The following is a 17681-nucleotide window of genomic DNA, read 5'->3' as shown; positions in this document are numbered from 1 at the left end:
TTCGCCTAATTCTATAAAAGAGTTTCTAAATACCGATGAAACAGCTTGTAATACGACACTGAAATATATTGTCTGTAATGTGAGGAGTATGAGGAAAAACTTTGATAATTTTATGGTATTTTTAAAATATACTAATGAAGATTTTGATGTGATATGTCTAACTGAAATCTGGATTAAGGAATGTGAAGTGAATATGTACACAATCCCAGGTTATTATAGTTTTTATAATTGTCGTGAATATAATAAATCAGGAGGGGTTTACATATACATTAGAGAAGGTATAAAAGTCAATTCAATCTCTAGTCAATTTCAGACAGCAGAAATTTTAACATTAAAAATTTGTGATTTCAATATTATATTTTCACTATTTTATAGATCTCATAATTATACCATTGAACAATTTAATAATGAACTTAGAATATATTTGAACAAATTTAAAAACTCGGATATGGTAATTATGGGTGACATGAATGTGAACCTATTCAATGATAATGACATAAATATTAATGACTATTTGAATTTATTCTGTTTAAATGGTTTTTCTTCATTTGAAAAATGTGTTACAAGAATCGGATTTACTGATTCAACTGATGTTGACCATGTGTTTTACCGTTCGCTAAAAAATAATTTTCAGTGTAAAATGGGCGTATATGATGCGGGAATCACTGATCATCATCTACTAATTGGTTACATAAGAAAATGTTCACCATATAATAGCGATAACAATTCAAATTATATAGAAAAAACTTGGATAAATTATGAATTATTTGAACGATTTATTAGGGGTGTTGATTTCACGCGGGTGTTTGATGAAATCGATACAAATCAGGCTTATATACGTTTTATTGACATCCTTAGATTGAATTCAAGCTTATTTATAAAAAAAAAATATGTTAAAGATAGAAATAGGGCAAAGCTTAATGAATGGATTACGGATGACCTAATTAAAATGATAAATATTAAGGAGAAACTATATATGAAGCATCGTAAAAATCCATTCAGACATGATTATGAAATCAAATATAAACAATATAATACTGATTTAAAGAAAGCAATCAAAAAACAGAAAGATAATTATTTTAGGGAAAAGTTTATCAATTTGGGATCAAATAAAAGAAGTCAGTGGAAATTTATAAACCATTTTGTAAACAACAAATAAATTAGGAAATTACCCAATTGTGATGATCAAAATAAACTAGCTAACGATTTTAATGATAACTTTATAAATCGAGTAAGGGACACTGAAGTAAACAATCAAACAAATGACTTTGTAAACAACGAAAGTTCTCAACTCAATTCAATTGTTCTTCACGAAATTGACTTGCCACAAACTGAAAGCTTGGTTAACTCAATTAATATTAATAAGCCAGCAGGAAGTGATGGTCTGACACCAAGAATGATTAAAATTATCTATCGTCACCACCCATCACTAATAACCCATCTGATTAATAAATCTCTAGATACTGGAATATTTTATAATGAACTAAAAAAGTCGATTGTTACGCCCATATACAAGAAAGGTAATAAAGATGACATGAACAATTACAGACCAATTTCGATTTTACCTATTATGTCAAAATTATTAGAGAAATGGGTAAAACGACAACTTAATAGTTATTTACACGCCATTGCCTACTACTCACATCATCAATTTGGTTTCAGGGAAAAAAGGAATACTGAAATGGCTATGATTAGATTAATGGATTATATACAAAATAAAATTAATAATAACAAAAAAGTAGCAGCTGTATTTATAGATATCAGTAAAGCGTTTGATACAGTAAACTGGGATATCTTATTGGAAAAACTACAAAATATTGGAGTAAGAGGGCTCCCACTCGATTGGTTCAGATCTTTTATAACAAATAGGAAACAGACAGTTAAAGTAGGCAATGCGATAAGTCATGTAAAGGCAATAGATACAGGCGTACCTCAGGGATCGGTTCTTGGCCCAATACTTTTTTCTATTTACATTAATGAAATTCATAATATCAATATTTCCGGTCAACTTGTTTCATTCGCAGATGATACAGTTCTAGTTTCCTCCGCTGAAACAACTGAAGAACTGATAAAAAATTTGGAAAAAGACATTCATGCAATAAATAAAAGAATTCGAAACCTTCGACTTAGGCTAAATGCTAGCAAAACTAAATGGGTTCTTTTTAATTTAACTAACTTAAGCACACAGACAGATTTAATGAAATTTCATGAATGTAACGACTTTCTTTCAAATACTATATGTAACTGTTCATACATTGAAAGAGTACAGCATTATAAATATCTTGGAATTATTATTTCATCTAACCTAAAATGGAAAGATCATACTGATCAAGTTGTTAATAAATTACGAGCAATCACAGCAATGACGTATAAATTAAAGGCTATCATCTCACACCAAAGTTTGAAAGAAGTATTTTTTGCATGGGTGTTCCCACATATTTTATATGGACTACAAGTTTGGGGGGGAACATATAAAAATTCAATCCATACTATTGATAATCTTTATGACTGTTTGCGACGTGACATTATACAAACTAACAGTTCTGCACAAAATAAAGTATCATTGATCCAATTTAATATACGGCAACTTTATCTGTATAAAGTTTTAGTATACATCTATAAGAATCCTGATTGGTATCCCAGAGTGAATATACAAAGAACTATGAGATCACAATATTTATATCAAATACCATTACCTAAAAAAACAATTTTCAAAAAATCAATATGTTTTCTTGCTCCAAGAATATGTAGAGAATTTGATGATATTATTAGACAACAGCAATCATTTTATATGTTTAAAAAGACTATAAAGGATCGTATACTGGAAATAGCAGATATGGAGCGGTTCGTTTCGTTCGATAGTTAATGCAATTGCAAATTATATAAGGAGTAAAATTTGTTTATATTTTTGTTGTGTAAGAAAATATATCTGTATTTCGACATATCAGACTATAGTTTAACTTTTAAGGTAATATAGTTGGTGTGACTTGAATGCAGCAATTGTAGTAAAATATATCTATGTATGTTGCCAGAAATTCTTTATGTAATGTATCAATACGACCCATGGAAGGTTTCTTATATCCCTTTGGGTCGAAAAGTGTTTGTTTAATTTTTTTTTTTTCTTTTTTGTCTGTTTTGTCAATTGTGCTGTTTGTTCAATAAAAAAAAAAAAAAAAAAAAAAATAGCGGGAGTGCGGCTTATACGGTGAAAATTTAATTTTGAAAATTTATTTCATCGTAATTTATCATCTTGGTGTATTCGCCCAACGCCCCTCGCTGCGAGAAATGGAGATCCTGCCAGAAAGCGGGAGTGCGGCTCATACGGTGAAAATTTAATTTTGAAAATTTATTTTATCGTAATTTATCATCTTGGTGTGTTCGCCCAACGCCCCTCGCTGCGAGAAATGGAGATCCTGCCAGAAAGCGGGAGTGCGGCTTATACGGTGAAAATTTAATTTTGAAAATTTATTTTATCGTAATTTATCATCTTGGTGTGTTCGCCCAACGCCACTCGCTGCGAGAAATGGAGATCCCGCCAGAAAGCGGGAAGTGTGGCATGAATACCATGAAAACTGAATTTTGAAAATTTATTTGATCGGCGTACTGACTCTGCGACAAATTTGTACCGCGACGAACTGATTCTGCGACAAATTCGTACCGCGACGAACTGACTCTGCGACAAATTTGTACCGCGACGAACTGATTCTGCGACAAATTTGTACCGCGACAAACTGACTCTGCGACAAATTTGTACCGCGACGAAATGAGTCTGCGACAAATTTGCACCGCGACGAACTGACTCTGCGACAAATTTGTACCGCGACGAGTTTGTAGCACGACGAATTGACGCTGCGACGAATTGTCGCGCGACAAGTTGATCGCGACGAATTGACCTAGACCCGGATGTCCGACAAGCCTCCAGGTCATTGACCCATGAAAAAGTTGACAGGTTCCATTTCGGGGCCCCCCTGGATGAATCGCATGCATTTTTATTGTTTAACATTGTAAAATTTGCAACATCGGTAGCCCGATATGTTGTGAAGAAGAAATAGGGGTTGTACGATGAAGGTGGCAGGGGCAGAGCCCCCCCCCCCCAGTTCTGTATAATATAAAATCACAACCTCAGAAAGGGCCTGTTTCTATGCAACGGAAATCGGTTACGTTTTTTGGTGAAGTTTTCATTTAACTATCGGGAAACGTTTGACCCAGCAGGACCAAATTATGTGCATGTACCGAGAAGCGTTTTGGCGGAGTTTCGCCAACGCTTGACGTTAAAAGTGACTCCGCAGATTACGCGCGCCAAGCGACCGAAAAAGATAAAAATATGCAGTGTGTGAATTTTTGTAAATAAAATTAATGTTGTGTGATTGTTGACAAGTCGTCTTATAATTAGAGCGGAGTCAGATATGCGTTATCAAACCAACTCAGTGAGCATCCCAAAGCATGCCCCCCCCCCCACATTCTGCAGCAGGGCCCCTACGCTGGGATTGTTGGCGAGCCCCCAAACCAGCTTTTTCACGGGGAGGGCCCTGTGGTTAATTTATACTGTGAAAATCAAAAAGTGGTAAGAATCTTTCCGGCCCCTGAGATGTAGGTATATGTATAATATACATATATCACCAGTGCTCGCAGCACACAAACTCGGGGTACCCAGTGAGTGGTATTGCACATATATCTTCACGGGGAAAGTATAAGGTTTCATTTTCAGGGGCCCTTGATGGATCTCAATGTTTTCTTGCTGCTTCAAAATTGAAAAATTTGCAATAGCGGAAGACCAAGATATATCCAGTAGGCCCGCATAAAAATCTGAGAATTGGGTTCCGGCTCTTTGATTGGGCGGACCAAGGTTTTATTCATTGGTAAAATGACTACGAAAAAAATGTTTCGTGGCCTTCACAGGGGGGATGTCCGAGAAGTCTCCAGGTCAGGGTCCCCCATGAAAAATTTGACGAGTTTAATTTCGGCGGGCCTTGGATAAATCTCAATGATTTTTGTTGTTTAACATTGTAAAATTTGCAACAGTGGAAGCCCGAGATAAATCCAGTATTGGGCCCTCCACTAAAAATCTGCGTTTTGGGTCCCGGGAAATTAGATGGGCCCTGGATTTTGTTCATTGTTAAAATGAATACAAATGAACATTTTTCGTGGCCCTCACAGAGGGGATGTCCGACAAGCTTCCAGATCGGGGCCCCATGGGAAAGTTGGCCGGTTTCATTTTGGGGCTCTGGATGAATTGCATTCTAAAATTCTGCGAATTGGATCCCGGGTCCTTGATTGGGGGCCCTGGAATTTATTTGTTGGTAAATTGAATACAAGAGAAAATTCTTCGTGACCCTCACAGAGGGGATGTCCGACAAGCTGGTGGAAGTTGACAGGTTTCATTTAGGAGCCCTGGTTGAATCTCATTGGTTTTTGTTGTTTAAAATTGTAAAATTTACAACATCGGTAGCCCGAGAGATAAAGCTATTCTCAAACCCCACTAAAATTATGTGAATTGGGTCCCGGGAAATTGGTTGAGGGTCCTGGATTTTATTCGTTGTTAAAATGAATACAAATGAAAATTTTTCGTGGCCCTCACAAAGGGGATGACCGACAATATTCCAGGTTGGTGGCCCCTTTGTGGTAGTTGGCAGGTTTCATTTTGGTACCCTTGCACGAATCGCATTGCTTTTTGGTTGTTTTAAACTATGCAATTTGCAACTGTGGAAGACCGAGATAAATCCAATCTGGCTCCGCTAAAATCTGAATTGGGCCCCGGGTCTCCGATTGGAAGTCCTGGAATTTATTTGTTGGTAAAATGAATACAAGTGAAAATTTTCCTGGTCCAACGGGGCTCCAGTCTAGGGACCCCCTATGGAGAAGTTTTCTAGACGTTAGCCTACTTGATGAATCACATTTGCTTGTTTCCCGTTCAATTATTTTAAAATTCGTCAGTAAGTTTGAAACGTCTCTTTTCATAGCACTCTGATAAGGTGGGACGAAATAAACAAGATATGTTGTGAAGAGAAAATGGGGGTGGGAGGGGGAGGGGTGGCCACCACAAGGGGCGAAGGGGTAGAGCCCCTCAGTAATTAAATAAAATCAAAATGCCGCTGCTGTTGCTATCTGCTGACGAAAATTAAAGCCGGGTTCAGTGGCTGTGAAGAAGTTTGATTCAATATCAGATATTTATGAGACCCCTGGGCCAAAACTTTTTCTCCAGTTTAAGTCAGTTTCAAAGAAAAAAGTAATTGCTTGTGGTAATTAAATCATCATAAAAATGAGAGAATTTTTATCATATACAACTGTTGTATATGAGCTGTTGCACTATCAGCCTTCCGATGTAAGCATTGGATGTAGTCAGGGCCAGTGCCGTCTTAACGCGTGGGTCCACCAGGACATTTCCCGAGAATCTCAAGTGCAGAATGGGCCTCATGACAATGATATCTAGTCAAAAACTCCGTTATTTCAGAATGTAAATATGTTAGCAGGTGTTTCCAATCAAGTAGGGCCCAAAAAAAATAAAAAGCATAAAGTCCGTTCGCCCAGGGTAGGCCTGAAACTGAAGTAAGGTAACTGCCCCGCGGAAAAATTTAGGAGGTAGCAGTGTTCTGGGCGAGAATTAAGAGCACCGTTATAAAATTACCGACAGAAACCGCGCTTATACGTTGAAATCAAAATTTCGAAATTTATTTGATCACAATTTATTACCCTTATCGGAGCCCCAACGCCCCTCGCTGGGAGAAATGCAAATCCGGACAGAAAGTCGGAAGTGCGGCTTATACGGTAAAATTAAAATTTCCAAATTTTATTTCATCGCAATTTATCATCTTGATCGGCGCCTCAGAACGCCCCTCGCCGCCAATTACAGAGAAAAATGTATATCGGCAATGACGCTTCCCATTGCTAAGCTGCTTATACATATTTACGTGTAAGCAGCTTAGCAATGGGAAGCGTCCATTTGGCATAAACAAGTCGAATAGGGTTGCAGAATAACAGGACATAACGTGAACTCTCGCCCACTCCACTGCATAATACATGGGAATCTCGTTTATACTACGTTCAAGAGGCCAAGTCAAAACATCGTATGAATATAACGAAATAACTGCGACTTTTTTATTTTCAAAACGACTTCTCCCCCCCCCCCCCCCCCCCTCCAGACATACAAAACATTATGCTGCGAGAAATGCAAATCCCGACAGAAAGGGCAAAGTGCTGCTTATACGGTGAAAATTAAAATTTCAAAAAATTTACTTGATCGGCACCCCACAACGCCCCTCGCTGCGAGAAATGCAAATCTCGACAGAAACTGCGAAGTGCGGCGTATACGGTGAAACTAAAATTTTCAATTCGACCCTTTCGGGATTTCAACCCCTGTTAGGATTTTGACCTTTCGGGAATATGACCCAGACCCATGTCCAACTTCTGATGCTGAGGGAAAAAAAATTAATGGAATAAGGGAATATAAAGAGATAAGTTTTATTTTCAGCGAAACTTGTAAAAGGTAGCCTCAGCCAAGGGCGTTGCGAGGGGGGGAAGGGGGACTTAGGGGTCTGGTCACGACCTCCTATATAACTATCTAGGTGATCGTGGTTTGGTTCCCCCCCCCCCCGAAATATGAGAAAATGACCAAAAAAAGGGGAAAAGATGGCCAAATCCATTGTTCTGTCACTTTTGGTCCCCCCCCGAAATGAAAGTGGTCCTCCCCCCCCCCCGAACGAAATTTCTGGCTACGCCCCTGGCCTCAGCTTCTTATTGTTCAGAGCCATGCTTGAGTTCAAAAGCTGTGTGAAGTTACCTCGTTTTAAACATCCATTTCTTGCACGTGAAACCTCGTGGGTGACAAAAAACATTTTCGAAAACTGGCTCACGAAACTACAGCTTCAAAAAACGAAATCAGGAACAGGAGATATAATTTTCGAAAAAATTTCCATTACCTACGAAGATTTATTTTGAAAAGAGAGAAAATTCAACTGCCCCGGCATGAAATCGAACCCACGTCCTTTCACTTTCAAGGGTGAACGCCCTAGACTACAGAGGCACCGAATCTCTCAATCTTTCCTTGGAGCTCGTGCACACTGGAAGGGACCGTACATGGACGGCCGGACCAGGCTCGGGCCAAGCTCACAACTGCTGCGCTGCCACCAGATGGCGACTTATACAAGGATGATTCATAACCTTCGTATGGTAGTGGAGAGTGACGTCATCCTTGTATTTTCATTACGTGTTTAATTGGCGATTTTCATTCAAAACATACTGTATTTAATAAAAATTGTTTTTTCGGGTTCGAAGACCGTCGTCCGTTTGAGTTTGTTCTCAACGTCTCGTTTAGACTTTGATCCAGTTTATCAATTCTCCTGATGATGCCAACCACTAGTGTTGGGGAAACGTTGAGAACAAACTCAAACGGACGACGGTCTTCGAACCCGAAAAAACAATTTTTATCAAATGATGGCCGCGAAAACCTTATAGACTATTTATACTGTATTTAATTAATAATGTCCGACATAATTTCCATTCCTTACACATTTATAAGTAAAGCGTTTCTCGCTCAATCATTCCTTTACTATTTCGCTCGCCCACTCATTCGAACACCCGCTCTCCAATTCACTCGCTCGCCCACTCACACAAACACTCACTCAGTCGCTCACGGACTCCGTAGCTCGCTCGATCAATCCCGCACTCACCCACTCGCTCGCTAACGGACTCCCTCGATCACGCGACAATTCACCCACTCCCTCACTCACCCATTCAAGGACTCACTAGCTCACCCACTCATCCACTCACTCGCTCACTCTTTCACTAGTTCACTCACTCTTTCACTAGTTCACTCACTCTTTCACTCGCCCACCCACTCACCCGCTCACGTACTCAATAGCTCGCTCGACCACCTATTCAATCATTCGCCTGCTCACCCACTCGCTCCCTCACTCATCCACTCACGGACTCGGTAGCTCGCTTTCCCACTCATTCACTCACTCACTCGCTCACTTGCCCACTCACTCGCTCCCTCACTCATCTACTCAAGGACTCAGTAGCTCGCTTGCCCACTCACTCACTCGCTCAGTCACACGCTCACGTGCCCACTCACTCGCTCAGTCACACGCTCACGTGCCCACTCACTCGCTCAGTCCCTTGCCTTCCCAGTCAGTCACTCGCTCGCTCACTTACCCACTCGCCCACTCACTCACTCACTCACCCACACGCTCAGTCACTCGCCTTCCCAGTCGGTAACTCACTCGCTCGCTCGCTCACTTACCCACTCCCTCACTGACTCACCTCCCCAGTCGGTCACTCGTTCGTTCACTTACCCTCTCGCCCACTCAATTATTCACTCACCCACACACTCAGTCACTAGAGGCGCCGACATGAAGAAAACATTGGAGGCCCTGAAAATTACTAATCGTCCGGAATATACGGGACTCAAACACTTGCGCAGGAGGAGGATGGTGCATTGCATTGTTTTTTCAGAAATTATTGGGGGGCTCAGGCCCTTTATAAAATTTATTGGGGGGAGGGGCTCAAATGGCCTCATCACCTAGGTTACGGTGCCTGTGTTCCTCATTCATTCACTCGTCCACTCACCTAGTGTCTCGCTCACTCACTCCCTCACTATTTCGCTCGCTCACAGACCCGATAGCTTCGTGTCGAACTATTGTCGGTGAATTTTCCTAGCATGGAATTGCATAGCGGTGAATTGTTCTCGGTGAATTTTCCGGACGCGGAGCCGAATGCGGGCTTGACAAAAAATTTACACTTATTTTGCATAATTTTTTTCTATTTTAAGGGGCACCAGAAAAGGAAATGTCTGCCCGGGGGCCACTAGAAGGTAAAGCCGGGTTTTCCTAGGAGCATGTTTCCTGTGCCGCGCGCAACGTGATTCGCCCAGCGCGACACGCCGTCCACTCACCAATAAGAAAAGCAGCATGACTGTTTTCCTACAGAGCGCAATACGGCTCACGACAGCGCTTTACGTTGGGCGTTACTGGCTGACTGCTTCTGGAGGAGTCAAATGCGTCGTGCGCCGCGGTTTTGCCGATATTCTCTTCACTCTTGTGTGCTTTCTTTCCCTTCAACCCGGAGCATGCAGACGACAGAATAGCTGATGCCAAAGCCATATACTTTATATAGCCGCCCTGATCTGATGCGAATCGCTAGGAAAACACAAACGCGTAGCGTGATTATGTAACACGTTTCTGTCGGCGCGAAATAGTCTAATTCGGTTCACGTTGCGCAACAAACCTATTCCTAGGAAAACCCGGCTTTAGGAAAGAACAGCATAAATGAGGGAAAGAGGCGTTGTCCCTTAATTTACGATGTTCTTTCCCAACTTTTCGCACACTTTTGAATTTGCAACAACTTTCTAATTGGGGTCTTTTTAGGACAGGGTGTCTAATCTATGTAAAATCAAATTTTTTTATTTTGTGACACACTGTATTTTCATTCTCAAAACTGAAACAGAGTGGTTTCTGGACACATTTTTAGCATTTTTCAAATGGGTACATACCTCTACGACAAATATTTGATGAGATTAAGGGCGAATTAACAGAGGCCACCCTTTATAGTAAATCCATGGTCTATCTTAAAAAAAAGAAGAAAAATTTTGAAAACGTGCATTTTGGCAATTCAAAAAAAAGTAAAATTGACATGAATGTCTCTCTATCTTGCATAATTGTAAAAATTAATCTTTTAACAAATTTTTCATAAGAATTTTTAATCAAGAAAAATATAGGCATCAAAAGCTGAGAGAGAATTTGGGGATGGAAAAACCAATGAAATTTAACATTGTAATTTCGAAGCCAGAATCAAAACAATGAAAGGAAAATTTAAGATGCTTTGACGTCAAGAAGCAAATAATGCGGAAAAAACCTTTTTGATTGAGGGTCCATTTCTCCTCGGTTAAAGTAAGTAAAAATATATGATGGCTCATCCCTACTAAGTATAGAGACAAATGTGGTGTAAGTAGCATTAGTTTTAAAGATGTTATCAAAGACTTTGAGCTTTTAGATAAATAAAGTGGGTGCTGAGAAATATCCAGATCATATATTCAACCTTAGACACAGTCACGGATCCACAGCGATGAGTTAGGAGGGTTGGCTAATTGTGTAAGATTGTATGATTGTCCCGTATTTTACGGGACAGGCCAAGTTTTACCATATTATCCGGATTTCATTACTCCCCACCCTACTTATGGATCCACGGCTGGTCTTAGATTAGTTACTTCTGAAATACAAAGTTTCATTTGATGTTTTTTTTTTTCTATTGATAGATTCAACATTGTGTAAAATATACGTATGGGGGGGGGGGGAACCAACATCATTTAATGGCTTAGGGCCTTCAAACATCTTAATCTGGCCCTCCGCGGAGACCTTCTGCTATAGATGGTGTTGGTAGAACACGCTCACACGAAGGAACTCTCGACGTAGAGCATCTGTATCGGAGAGAACGCATTGAAAATATCATAGAGATTTGCAGTTTTTAAAATGATTGTCAGCGCGAAAAAGTTGAATTCAAAATTCCAGTCACCCAATCAGCCAATGGTAAATGACCAATTCACAAACATCGATCTCCTTACTACGAAAGCAAAGTTTCGGGGAGTGGGGAGAACAATCATCATCATTTTCACGATTTTTATTCAGGAAAACACAGCAAAAACAACTTTTACGCAAGAGGCGAAGAAAATGTCGTTTGTTTTTTGTTGCATTTCCTTCAAAAATGCTCAAGAGATGTTCACCCATTGTTGCGAGATTCATTATTCGGAGCCATTGTTGAATCAGCTTAAAACATGGAATTCGGCAAAGCGTTTGTTCAGTCAGTGTTCCAACAAGCATCCCACTTTCAACCGGACGGACGCCCAACGACGATCGAGGAGGAATCATCCGAAGGAAAGGGTCTGTGTTTCCCATTTCGATTTACCATTACATAATTATTTTAAATAACATTTAACTTAATTCCAACTTGTCTTCTTTATTCGTTAAAATAATTCTGATTATTAGATTATATATTATTTAAATCCGTAAGGGGGGGGGGATCTCTTATTAAATTATTCAACCATAAGAAGAGATATAGAGAGAGAGCGCGTAGAGAGTCTCAAAATTTCAATATGAAGTCCACCGAATAGCATTAAGGGCTATCAGTAAGGCTAGTTCATGGTTTATACTCGTCAAGGCCGTCTTAAGAGCATCATGGGCCCCCGGGCCAAACGATTTTTCTGAGGCCCTACCAGGCAAATTTTCGAAAATCTCAACCAGATCCCATTTTTGTGAGGCCCCCCTTTTCTCTTGAGGCCCCCGGGCCGTGCCTTAAGACGGCACTGATACTCGTTACCATGTCTTGAGTCTCCACATTCTAAAGCCTGGGCCCTCTGTAGAAAAAGATTTTTCACGGGATTTATGAAGAGTTTTTCGGCGCCTTCTTAGGAAAGGATATTTCACAGGCCCCCATAAAGACCGGGAATGTCACGGGCCTCCTCAGGAAAGAATGAAAAGCGGCGCCCATAAAGGCCGTGAGTTTTGCGGGGCATTCTCAGGAAAGAATTCCTTCACGGGCTCACGATGGCCGGGAATTTTTTCCGATCGTAGGGTTTGTAGGCTAGAGTCCTACCAACCAGAAGAGTTGACATGAAGGAAGCATTGGGGACAGCCATTCTTCCCGTATATACGGGACTCTATATCATATGCAGGAGGAGGGAGTGGGATGTATATTCATTAGTTATTTGGGGGGCTGTGCTCCCTCATAGAATTCATCGGGAGTGGGGAGTTCAGACAGCCTGAACTGCGAGGTTTTGGCCTTCATGCTATCAACCTCGAGTTTGGGGGGGGGGGGGGGGTTTACCATGGTCTTTTCTTGAAACCATTAGTATAGGTACTGGCATTAAGTTCTCTATAAGACAAGGTGGCCATGAGGAAAAGATATGGTTCAATCAGGAGAAACGGACTATACTATATCCTAAGGGTTAACAAATGTTCAGGCCAAATTTATGGTGAAAAGAGTCTTATAGGAATAATAGCCAAAAAAAAGGGTTAGAAACATCAGTACCAGACAAAGCCATAATACAATTACAATAAGACCTCAGTACAACGTCTGTCGTTTTTAACGTCACCCTGCTTATAACGCCATTTTTTTAAAGGTCCTTGCAGAATGATCAACAAATCTGGTTTACTCGTAATTTAAAATCTTTTTTTTTGAATCGGTTCCCAAGGATGGCGTTATACCGAGGTCTGACTATATAACGGAGTAGAACCTCGCGATAACGGATGGCCACGGGAAGGAGGGAGTTGTAATCGACATCATAAAAGAACATTAAATAAACATTGGGTATCTAGTAGAGAGAATACAGTGGATACTTCCAATAAAGGACACTCCCGTTAGCAGAAACCTCTGTCACACGTCCGTTGACTGACATTTTTTTCCGAGTACCGTGTGACAGGACTTTAACGTATTTCAGTTCTCACCAGCGGACACTACCCGTTAACGGACAATTTCGGTCGTATGGATGTCCGTTATCGTGAGGTTATGGTGCCTTTCTTTTTTTCGGCACTCCCTAAAGTAATAGTAATCATCAAACAATCACTTGCGACACACTGATAACCACTATCAGGACTTCCAGGATAGTCCTGCTCAGGGGAGTAGCGAACGAAAAAAGGGACAGTGGCAGACTCACTTACTTGGCGTAGTGTGAAATTTTACTATTTATACCCATTAGATCGTTATTACACTCGGACACACCGGAATGTCATATTAAGCCTTATAAGCCGGGGTCGAGTGAACGTCGCTCATTGCGTAAATCTTCTCGGAGTAGTCCGCAAAACTCGAAGTAGCCACCATTATGGGTTCGACTATCGCTGCAGCGGTACCGCCCGGTGGTTATCTCTGTCCTGTGCGGGATGTTTTCTGTACGGGATGTTAAGGGGAGTAGCGGACGAAAGGGTCAAGTTGCAGACTCACTTACTTGGCGTAGTTCCATGGAAATTGGCAGGGCATTAATTCGTCACTCTCTATGGTCACACCCGGACAAGTCTTAAGCACTTTATAAGCCGAGGTCGAGTGAACGTCGACAGTACGTAAAACTTCCCAGAGTAGTTCGCGAAACCCAGAGTCATCATCACCAACACAACACGCATGTCACATGTAACATGATACGGTAAAACCTGCCCAAGTTGGACACCTACAGTTCCATTCAAAGTCTATCCAAGCAGAGTTTCCCAAAGTGGACAATATATCCCCCCCCCCCCTTGGGATGGTGGATTGGTTCAGGGGGCGATGGAATGGTCCAGCGGGAGTAGAGCCAATGGTTATAATATAGGATCCTATAAGTTGTGCTCGAGTTCAGGAATAAAAAGCAGGACCGGAAATGAGCACGAAGATATATTTTAGGTTACCGGAAACGGGATAAAAATTTCATTACATTGAGTTGCATTTGGACTTCGTAACTTAAAATTCTACACAAGACAGAGAAGCACAGTCCCAGGGATTTGACAGAACCCTTAAGTCAATATTTCTCGCGGGTTTGGTGCCCCGGGTGCTGAACCAGATAGAGCGCTGAATCCTACCATTAATGAAGCATTTAAAACTACATATGGTGGGGGGGGGGGGAAGGTTGACAAAATGCATGCTTGGATCGGCTGAAAGAGTGCTCAGTTGCATCTCTGGGTTGATCCCGCGAATCTTTCAGCAGGGACTATAGACTGTGATCTTTGGTGAACCCCCAAGACAGATTTTTCACGGACCACTGGCTGTGATCTTTGGTAGACCCCTGCAGGCCTGCCACGACGGGGTAGCAGGCGGGTCCTTTGGACCAGAAGGAGCGCCGAATTCATCCTTTAGCCGCTTCTTTTACATGGCAAGGGGCGCAAAAATGCAGGTTTGTCCCGGGTGACGAAGTATCTAGTTGCGGCTCTGGACCCCCAGGGCAACAACACAACTATTTTTTTTGGGGGGGGGGGGTCAAAAAAGTCTTTAAATTTGAGCCTACGTAATTTATTAGCTAAAACTTTAACTATATACATGCAAATAATAATTACTTCAAGATAATTTTTCTAATTATGCATTATTAACGCAAATATAGCAGTTAAATAGTGGGAATGGTCTTATATAGGAAGTAATTGAATTAATCAATGCATTTCGAGAGTTTGGATTTTTTTCCTCAATATTTTCTCATTCCCTTTCTTCCAATGTACCACTGGCTTTCGGATAACTCCGAGGAGACAATCTGGAGGACCTACCACATCGAAAGGAGTCCTTCATCCTGAACTCGAGGACCCTATCCCAGAAACTAGGCGATCATCCGCGGTTGGTTGCGACTCGCCGGTACAGCAGCAGCGATTCTTATTAGACCTCATCCTTGTCGTTGGTAAGCAGTGGAATGTGCCGTGGAAGGAACAATTTTGTTCGCGACGTGTGTATAGCGACAGGAGTATTACAATAAATTGTGATGTATTTTTTTTTTTTGACGTATTCGAGTTCTTTTATTATTAACGCTTTCATTTAGTACTTATGTGTGTGTATATATATATATAACAATAGATGAAATGTTAACGAAAGTTACCTTACTGTCCTTCGAAATAGTCACCTCCCATGAGATCTATGCACCGCTGAGATCTCCTATACATGTCCTGGAAACTTTGCAAGAAGTCTTCTTTTGGGATGGAGTTCAAAAGCCTCGCCACATTTCGTTGGATGTCAGGAATATCGTCAAATCTCTTTCCTTTCAAAGCGAGTTTGAGTCGTGAGAATAGGAAGAAGTCTGGAGGATTGAGATCTGGCGAGTATGGTGGATGTTCAATTTGCAACACCCCCCCCCCCTCTTTTGCCAGGAACTGTTTGACGATATTGGCTGTGTGAGGGCGAGCATTGTCGCGAAGAACAAGAAACCATGAACCTTGTTGTGCGTACTGAGGTCGTACCCTGCGTTGACGTTTCATGAAACGGATCAAAATTTCGAATGTACCTCTCAGCATTCATCGTCGTTCCCTCAGGTAGAAATTCCTTGTGGATAATGCTTTGACTATCAAAAAAGGTGATTAGCATCGTTTCGATGCGTGATTTTTCTGCTCTGATCTTTTTCCGACGAGGTGATGAACGCCATTCCATGCTTTGCCGTTTCGTTTCAGGGTCGTACCTGAGACAAAACAAAACTTTAAATTGATCTTTTGTTCGTTCATTTTCCTGTTCTCAGTTAAGAACCAACGCACTAAACAAGCACTTTGTAAAACAAGTCTTTCACGGAACACAAACGACGCTCAAGTGAACAACGGTGGCGGCAGATGGTCAACACCTGCCGCTACGCATGTGCAGCGTTTTGCTTCGCCAGTGTTGCCAGATCGGCCGTTCTGACTTCATTCACCGAACTTTATTGTCAGAGGTTGTATGTGTACAGTTTTAGAACGTGGATTATTAGCTTCAATCGGAACAGTTTTATTAATCTGGTAGGAACAGTACTGTATTTGCGGAATAATACCTTGATCGTTCATGTTGAGATTTTTGAACATTATATAAGTAAGTATATTAAAACGCACAACTTAAGTAATAATCATTCCCCCCCCCCCCATAAGTTAGTGGGACTCTAGCCTGGGAACCTAGGACAATTTTTTTTATCGTAACACTATAAATTCATTGAAGAGGATCAGTGAAAAAAAAAATACCTGACCTGGAAGCCCACTAAAGATTTCCGGCTAGGTATTCGGCTCACGGGTGTGATAGGGGCATGATAATTACACTAGGCTCATACAAAATGAAATCTAATACCTAGACCTTTGAAGACCGGACACACCCTGCTTCCTATCTCAGAGAGATATCGAAGCGTTCCCGAAGGATGGGTGTATCTGCAAAGTTTTATTTAAAACAACGTAACATGACCACTTCAGACGAAGGCAGCAAAATAAAATAATTCACATTCTGGTACGAGCAGGGAATTTTTATTCCCTGAATATTCTGAAGGAAAATGGACTACTTACTGACGTCACAAGCAGACTGCGGAGGCCTTCTATTTCTAGGAGATGCTGGCTGTAGTAAAGAGATTGATATTTTTGTGAGTTGGTCATTTACCATTGGCTGACTAGAATTTTGAAATGCAATGCAAATAACTTTCAGAATTTTTGTGTCGTATTTCGACGTTTCACAGAAAATAAAATTACAGTTAAAATACAATTTCAAATATGAAAACATTTTTTATGGGACATTTTCTATTTTACTTATTCTCATAAGCACTTCGATTTTCACGGTTGACGCCGCTGAAAATAATCTCCATGATATTTTCGATAAGTTCTCCCTGATACAGATGCTCTACGTCGGGAGTTCCTTGGTGAGCGTATTCTTCCAACACCATTTCATAGCTGCCAACTTTTGAAAATGAAAATTTGGGAGATTTTCGCGCAAACCCGTATTTTATGCTAAAACCACTCCCTAATAAATACAATAGGGATTTTCCAAACATAAAAGTTAAAGCGTAGGGAATAAAATCCCTACTCAAAAACTGAAGTCAAATTAAAATAGGGATTTTACACACACAAAAGTTAAACCCTTGGGAATAAAATTCCTACGCAAAAAAGAAGTGAAATTGGAGGCCAAAACTTCAATGATGTAAAAATAAATATTGTGTTCAATCAGAAACGATGTGAAAACAAACATTCTGCACGAATGACCCCAAAATCATTGGAAGATGAAGGAAAACACCGTCAATTTTTGAAGAACACTGACTTTTT

This window comes from Pholcus phalangioides, unplaced genomic scaffold, assembly GCF_987345545.1.
Source record: "Pholcus phalangioides strain wild (caught in Gottingen) unplaced genomic scaffold, Ppha-v1.0 ptg000010l_1, whole genome shotgun sequence".
Classification (NCBI taxonomy): Eukaryota; Metazoa; Arthropoda; class Arachnida; order Araneae; family Pholcidae; genus Pholcus; species Pholcus phalangioides.
The sequence above is the reverse complement of the archived record's forward strand: the minus strand, read 5'-3'. Positions refer to the sequence as shown.